Below are 8,312 nucleotides of genomic sequence, written 5' to 3'. Positions count from 1 at the left end.
GGGTTCTGCTGATTTCTGTCCATCATGAAAGTGGAGTTAACCCTGCTCCTCCTCATCCTCCTCCTCCTCATGCAGCATTAACTCATCACAATATTGCCAAAAGTTCTGTTTGCATCAATGGAGCTGGAAATGGTTGTGCTGGTGTTTCAGCAAATTAACATCTTTTTCATTGGTGGTGGCAGTAAGGGGAGAAAAAGGGGGTCAGTGGGCCAGTTCATCCCAGCAGAATTACTTTTGTGAACTTGGCACGGGACTTTGTGAGACTATTTTTGCATTCAGATTCCATTGAGGATTTYTGTTAATCTTTTGCTGGCTTGTTTATTTAAATTAAGCCCTGATTAACTTAAGAAGCTTTCTTTGGCATTTAATAGTTTATCAAAGTAAAAGATTACACTGCCAAACCACACACACTTTTGTCACACAGCTGATTCTGAGGCAGTAAAATTTGCTATGCTCTCTCTGTTTCACTTTACTGCACAGAAAGTACTTTATCATAAAATTATGTAAGACACATTTATTGCCGGTGTCCTGTGGAGGAGCAGAGGAGCTTGTGGGTATAAGGTTAATGGCCTGTTTGCATGTGCTTTATGATGCTGACATTTGTTGCCTGTGAATGTTGAACCTAACAGAGACTGTGGCCTGTAGGTGTGTGCTGATGGCGACAAGAGTGGGGTTGTAACTGGTGAAAAAATAAGAAAAAACAGATGGAAMGGTTTCTGACTGTATTTAGTAGGTCATGGGTCAAGCAAAGCTCCATGGAAAGGTAAGATTTTGTGCTGACATGGAGWGTGGTTTGTGTCTCTCACTTGCCTGCACACAAAGGTGCCGATGCCAGCGCTGCAGGGGGAGCTGACTGCAGTCCCTGGGCTCTTGTTGGGGACAGAAATGACCCCAGGGACTGAGCAGCCCAGGGAATGCTGGCTGACAGCCTGGGACCCTTGRGCACCATCCTCTTAGTATCAAACACAAACCTCAGCACCTACAGTACAGCTGGCAGCTGCTTTTCATAATGGTTCTGCATTTGCGAGTCAACGTGCTTCCTTCCAGGTTATGTCTGATTTATATCACTTTTTCGTGGTAATCTTCCAGGATTTAAAAAATTGGAGAGAAAGCAAAAGTCTAGAAAGTATTTCTGCCTCATCAGGYAAATAGAATGTGTGGCCTACGGCCATTCAAAATTATTCATATTACAGGTATCAGAAACAATTGCAAATAGTTTAGAGGCTAACTAAAGAAGAGAAAGAAAGAATTGTTGAATCTTGATGAGTGTCTCCGCAGAGATGGAAAAGAAGTGGTTGAATTAATTATCCATTACTAAATATTTGCCTAGCTTTATCCTTCACCAACACAGGGAAAAAACTGAAGTACTGTAGAGATTTGGAGATAATGCTGGCTAAATAAACCCTTGTGATAATGTGATCTGTTGAAATAAGAAATGCTGTATTTTTACAGTCTTGTTAAAAAATGTATCAAATAGACTGATGTATCAAAAAAAAAAGAATAAATAAACCCATTTCTGATCCTGATAACTAARCATGAGCATTTTCAGCACCAGGTTTGATTATTTGTTTTAGTCGTCTGGTTTGTACTTGAAGATTTTTCATGGCTGTATCCTTTTTCTTTTCCACCTGCTTACCTTGCACCCCTCAGGTGTTCGAGTGGATGCCTGGGAGCAATGTCCCTSTGAGCATTGTCACAGAGGTCAGCAGACATTGGGAAGCTCACTGCAATGCCCCATGCAAGATTAGTGCTTGCAAAGATGTGCAAGGGACATGTTCCTGGAGCTCCCAGCTGCTGYGGGATCTACTGGCCACGGGAGAGCCTTTGAAACAGAAATCCCTTCCCATGGGCTCAGCCAGAGCAGCCACTGCTTCCCAGGGATGCATTTTTGGGATGTTCCTGGTACTGGTGGCTCTGCCACAAGGAGCAGCTCTGCCAGGGTGCAGTTTGTGGGGCTCCAGGAAGACTCTGAGTGTGTTTTGGGACAGCAGGACCTGGCCTCTCCTGAGCAGSAGATGGCTGATTTGGAGCAATGAGGTTTGAGCAACACTGGGCAACTCCAGATTGGCCATTCCCACTTTTGGGGTATTTGCCACCTTCACCCACATTTCTGAACTCACTGGTTGCTTGGAAGGTGCAAAAACTGAGCATCAGTCTCCAGAAGGCCCATGGAGAAATTACTATMAATGGTTTATATGAGATCTCTTTCATCTGAGAGAGGGATGGCAATGATGGAGAGCTGGATATGTCTCCTTCAGGAGCCCTCCAGGAGTCTGGCAGCCCCAAACAAAGCTCCTTTTCATTTTGCATTAATTTCCCATTCCCAGCTTAAAGCCTCATCTCAGATAGTAAAGTCTGAATGGAGTGTGAAGCTGTCAGCAGGCAGCAGCGTCCTAGAAGGATGGAGTAACACAAACAGGAGCAGGGGCTGAGCTTGCCAGGTTTGCTGGTCTCACCAGGTTCATGCTGGAGGGCTCCAGGAAATATTCCTCCTGGAAAGGGGCTRATGTACAGTCACTGCCCTGCAAGTGACCTGAAATAAGCGCTTGCTTAAGCAGGCAGACATTTGCCTTTTAAAATGTTGTAGAATCGTACTGTGGTTGAACTTGCCTCTGGGCTGTGGCAATTCAGCCTCTGTTGTGGACCCAAACTAGCTAAACCAGCTGTGCTTTAGGTTGCTTTAGGAGGCAAGGAAGGAATCCTGAGCATGAGGGCATTTCTGCATGTTTTCCTTTTTTTCCAAGGACTGCTTTAGGGTTTAGTGAATTACCTGGATCTGTATACTACAAAATGGAAACTACACAACACCACAGAGCCACAAATCCTACCCCCTGCAGCACCTTAAAACCCCTCACGACTAATCCTGAACAAGCAGGATCATGTCCCCTGATGAAACAGGATGTGTTTAGTGGGGCTGAGCAGAGCAACTGCAGACCTGCCTGTGCTGCTGCTGAACTCGAGACGCTACCAGCAGGAACAGAAATCAGATTTCATGCATCTAACAACCCGTAATACCATTATAGTAGATGTTAACAATCCAAAGTAGCTCTTGAGCTGTAAGCAAGCAGCCTGAGCTCTGGACTCAGAGGGGAAGCCAGGGAGCTGTTTTCKGGCAGTGTAAGTAGCTCAAACACCCACTTTATAGCAAGAAAAATCACARTAAACTCTTTTCCTTCCCTCCTCTYTCTCTCCCACTCACCATTACTAATTTATCCTGATTGTAATGGCTTCTATTTGCTCTAAGCAGATCCTGTTCCCTTCCTGGGAAGAACAGCTACAAGGACATAATATTCCCAGTGGAGGATCTGTGCTTGGATTCAGGCATACACAGGCAGATATAATGATCTCTTGATGGGAGACCCCCTTTTAGATCAGCCAGCCCATGACCATTTAAATGTGATCGTAATCTGAAATAAGACACCAGGAGCTGCATCTGGACTGAGCCCTCCCGTGGTAATGAGCTGACAATTTATTGTCACAGGGAAATGTTTTGCAAATGTTTTATGTCTCTTCAAAAAACCCAGSTGACTTGCTTGGGGCAGCTCTTGGGGCTGAAGGCTGTGTCATGGGTGCTGTAGCACCAGAGGGTGGCTCTGCCACTTGCAGGGATGCAGGGACAGCCTCATCCTCTGTACACATCCACCCACGTGGGTCACACTGTCTGAGAGTTTAATCCTYCCTGTCCGTTCTGGCTGCAAAGCAAATGCTAGCACTGCCCTGCAGCTCTGCTACTGACTCAAGAGGATTCTCTGGTTATTTCTGAAGTTTCTCTGCATTTGTGTCTCCCATTCTCCCACTGTCATGGATCCTGGCAGCCTTGGCAGCCCCATGAGGAGGCAGAGCCACCTGCTCAGGGCATGGGGCARTTGAAGCTGTCTCAAGTCAGGCAGCTGCTCTGTGCTGGGCCTTTGTTTCTCTGMGGCCAAGGGGGAGACAAGTGGTGCTGGAGGATGGTTCCTCCCATCAAGCTGAGTGGGGTAAAYAGCTCTGAAGATCTTCCTGCCTCTCTCAGCTGGGTAAAAGAGGAACCTGGGCACCTAGTGTAGGMGAGCCATTTAGGTAATGGGTTCCTATATTGATGGGGGCCCATTAATGCCAGCATCYCTCAGCCAGGAATCTCTTTATCAAGCCTGTGTCTGCTTTACTGCTTTTGTTTTGATTCCAGTGTGACCCTGGGGAAGCAGTGGCAGCTCTGCAGGATGCCACCCCTGGGGCCCCAGCCAGCATGCCTGGAGCTGCCTTGGTGTGCAGTGCTCACTCYCTTGTGCACYTCTAGAAGCATTTTGCTGCTGGGGKTGTTTGGGAAGGCAGAACACACAAGTTTCCTGGGGACAGAGGCTGCCAGTCTGCCAGAGAACTCCACCTTTCCAAAAGGCACTCTAGCCCAGCCAAAAGCCAAGGTGGGACAGAAGCTGCACCATGTGCCTCCTGGCATTCAGCCCTGCCTGTTCTCCCCTCCTGCCAGTGCTGCTGCAAGCTCTAAGGCTGTCACCTTGTCACAAAATCCTGAATTATGCTCCCAGTGCCTGCTGTCAGCTGGGCTGTCAGTTCCAGGGCACAGTGTGGTGCCCTTGACTTTAYGCTTGTCTGCACCACCCTGACTAACTGTGGGCATCGTATAAATAATAAACACTAATTCTCCTTACTACCTTCCCTCTGTCCTGGTTTTACAGCTACACAGATCAGCCACAGGTCATGGGTGCAGTCATTACCTGTCAACAGTGTAATCTGTCTCCATGTCACATCTGGACAGGCCTAATTTAACAGGGATGTTTTTTGGAAATAGCTGATAAATTGTTTGTTCCAGGTGGTTCCCCAGCCCCRCTCTCAGCACTTCCATCACCCTGCTGTGTGGCCTGTGACTGTTTCCAGTGTCTGGGCTCTGGCCTGTGTGGTCATGGAGGGACTCAGGGCTCTGCTTGGTGCAGTTTATCCCTGCAGCAATGAGGGTGAGTGTGGCTGGTATGTAAACCCTGGAAGGGCCAGTTCACCAGTATTGTGATCACTGTCCCAGGCTGGGGCACAGGCACAGCTCCTGTGCAGCCAGGCCCGCAGAGAGGGATTGTGRCTGATTGATTGTTTTTTGTATCCTTGGAAACAGAAAGGGCATTAAAATTGCATGGTGTGTGCAGTGCTGATGCACTCTGCTCCTCGCAGCGCAGCCTTGGGCTGGGAGATGGCTTCAGCCTCCAGCTGTGAACTCTAAAGAGCACTGCTTCAGCAGGAAAGCTGAGCTACAACTGAGCTGCAAACTATTTAGAGKGAATACTATCTATTTAGAAGGAATCCAACCAAGGCCAGGTTGGATGGTACTTTGAACAGCCTGGTCTGGTGGAAGGTGTCCCTSCACATGGAAGGGGTTTGGCTTTAATAACCCTTCCAAACCAAACCATTTCACGATTCTGTGACGTACCCCTGTGAATTGCAGTGCTGAGGTCCAGCAGCGTGTCTGGCTGAGACACCCCTGACCATGGCYCAGTACCTTCTGTGTTTTGTTCTTCACAGCAGGAGTTCCTGCCCAAGGGGAGTTGGGTGCCTCGAGACCATCCCACCCCAGCCATGGGGACTGCTGAGGCTGGGGCTGGGCCTTAATGTGGGGCTCCTGCCTCTTGGAGCACACACAGCAATCAGCACACAGCCACCAAAAGCCCAATTATCTGCTTAGGACTTCATCATCTAACACTAAAAGAGAGTGAATACAATCCCTCTGAGACAGAGACTACAGGGAGAGCAGTGGACCAAGGGAGTCATTCTCCGGCCTTTGCCTCATTTTATCTCAGCTTTTCTGCCTTAAATTTACTAAATGAGAAATACCTGCTCCAGTGGCTGATGTGTGAATGTTCATCACCTTGTGCAAGGTGCACAGAGCCCTTGGGCAGRGCTGTCACCCACGTTTGGCTGCCCAGGGCTGCAGGGCAGTGCTGCCCACACGGGAGCTCCCAGGCCATGCTGACTGCTGCACTGGACCCTGCTCATGGAGTGAGAGAAAGTGAGAGAGCTCCAGCATCAGCCATGCCCTCACCTGTGCTCAGGTGGTTCTGGGGCAGCTGTGCCCAGCACCACCAGCTCTGAGGCTCACCAGGTGAGCCCCCACCAGGGGGCTTCTCTGGAATCACCCCAGACCCATGGCAGGGAGCGCTGAAGGGCTGCTCCCAGTGCACATTCCCACGGTGTCTCACCAGCACCTGCCATCCTGTCCTCAGCCAACAAACCTCCTTTTGCATCAAATCTGGGTTACTGTCTCTCAGACACCAGATTTTCCATTTTCTAAAATGGTACCAGAACAAAGGCTCTCCCAGGATCTCATTTGCTCCTACCTTCTCACTTGCTGCTAATTAATACCGTGGCTGCCTAGTCAGGCAGCGCGTGTTCATCTTTATGCATGTGTTCAGAGAAGACAAACATAATATCTGCATCACGGGGTGCTGTGGGTTGATTTGCTGGTGAAGACAGGTCCCTGATGCTCCAGGAATTCCTCTAGATACGAGAGGATCTGCTGGGCGCCTTGGTGGTCCCCTCAGCTCCACACAGCCCTGCAAGTCAGGGTGCTTTGGCTGCTCTCGTTGAAGCTCACGCCGATGCTGGGAAATGCCCCTTGTCACCTGTGCCTGAGCTGCTCCTGGAGATGCTGCTGGTGGGTGACTCACAGGGTGTTCTGGGTGCCCTGTGCCTGCCTGAGCATGGTCACACCTGTGGAAGAAAGGGAATGGGGTGAGTGTGTCTGAGCATGTGGGGAGGAGAGAAAAACAGTGAAGAGAAACCACAATTGGTTGTGGGCTTCAACTAATGGGCATCGAGCACTCAGAAATCATTCAGCAAAGTGCACCAGAGCCCCACAAAGCCTCRCTGGCAATGAGTCACTGGTTAATGTACCACTAACTTGGATTTATTGGTTTAATATTTTTCTGTTGCWCTGTCGCTGTTGCTGTGTAGATTGCTTCATCCATTTTCTTTCCTATCCTGAGGTACGTTGAAATARGATCTTTTGGGGTTGTTATTTTTTAATAAATAGATTATATTTCAAAGAATGTTGAAAAAGTTCCTTTCCATTTATGACTCAAGACTGGAAATGGTCTCTCTAACRTCCCAGTCCAATTTGCAAGGTGGCTAACTGTCTCGTGCCTGCATAAATGTCCTTTTTCTGAGGACCTAATGAATATAACAGACCCTGTGGATGCATTTATTTCAATAGTGGTCATGCAGGAGGAGCTTGTAATGAAATAATCTTTATATAAAAATTAAAAACCCAACACATTCATAAATTTTAAAAAAGTGTCAATATTCCTCCTTCTTTTTATCTGACTGAATACAGACATTTAATTCCCTTTTTAAATAACATACATGTCAATTTTCCCTTCCAGAGATCAAAACTGTGCTCTGGCAAGAGTTTTAAAAGTAGGTGCTCAAACGCAACCATATCCCATGGAGGGGAAAGTGGCTGTGTGCTGCTGTGACAGTGACACTCCCTGTTTGGGACAGGCTGGGCACAACTGGGACTGCCAGTGCKAGGTGTCTGCGCTTGTACTGGTGGATGTTCACGGCCACTTGGGCTCCTGTGGAACCCACTCGAGCAAAGWGAGGGAAAATGGATTTAAAACTTGAGGTATTTAAGTTGCTGGGTATTTAATGCCTGCAATTATTAATTACAAGAGACTGTACACGCATCATACACACACACCCGCTATACACATATTTACAGACACATACGCATGTGTGAGAAGGTGTGTTTGTTGGGTTCCGTGAGTAAGATGCCGTCCTGTCACCACCGTCCCTTTGCAGCCAGGCTGGCGCGGTGCAGGTGACCCTGGGCCGGTGCAGAGGCTCTCCAGAAGCGCCAGGAGCACTTGGCTGATTTCAATGGCAACGRAGCACCCGATGCAGCAGTGAGGAGCCCGAATATCTCCGGAAATGAGACTCGGGTTTAAAACACAGAAAGGTGTYGCGCACCCTGCTCGACCCCCTTTTACCTTGGCGAAGCGCTGAGGAAGGCGAGCTCCCCCGGCCATGGGCTCAGCACAGCTCGCCCCGGCCCCGGGCTCTCCTCGGCCGCCGGGCATCCCTGCAGCCCCGGGGATGCCTCCAGCCCCCGGTCCCCTCGGCCCGGGCTCCCCGGCCGCCCCCGCCGCCCCGCACGGTCCCGCCCCGCCCCGCCCCGCCCGGCTCCCGCACCGCCGCGTTCCGGGGCTGGCGGCTCCTCCCGGCAGTGCGGTACCGCGCGGCCGCCATTGCATCACCGGCACCGGCCGCGCCTGCAGCCCGCATCCCTTCATCCCGCACCCCTCAGCCCGCACCCCGCATCCCTTCATCCCGCA

This window comes from Malurus melanocephalus, unplaced genomic scaffold (genome assembly GCF_030028575.1).
Source record: "Malurus melanocephalus ecotype Western Australia unplaced genomic scaffold, MMel_1.1 scaffold_56, whole genome shotgun sequence".
In the NCBI taxonomy this organism is placed as follows: Eukaryota; Metazoa; Chordata; class Aves; order Passeriformes; family Maluridae; genus Malurus; species Malurus melanocephalus.
The sequence above is the reverse complement of the archived record's forward strand: the minus strand, read 5'-3'. Positions refer to the sequence as shown.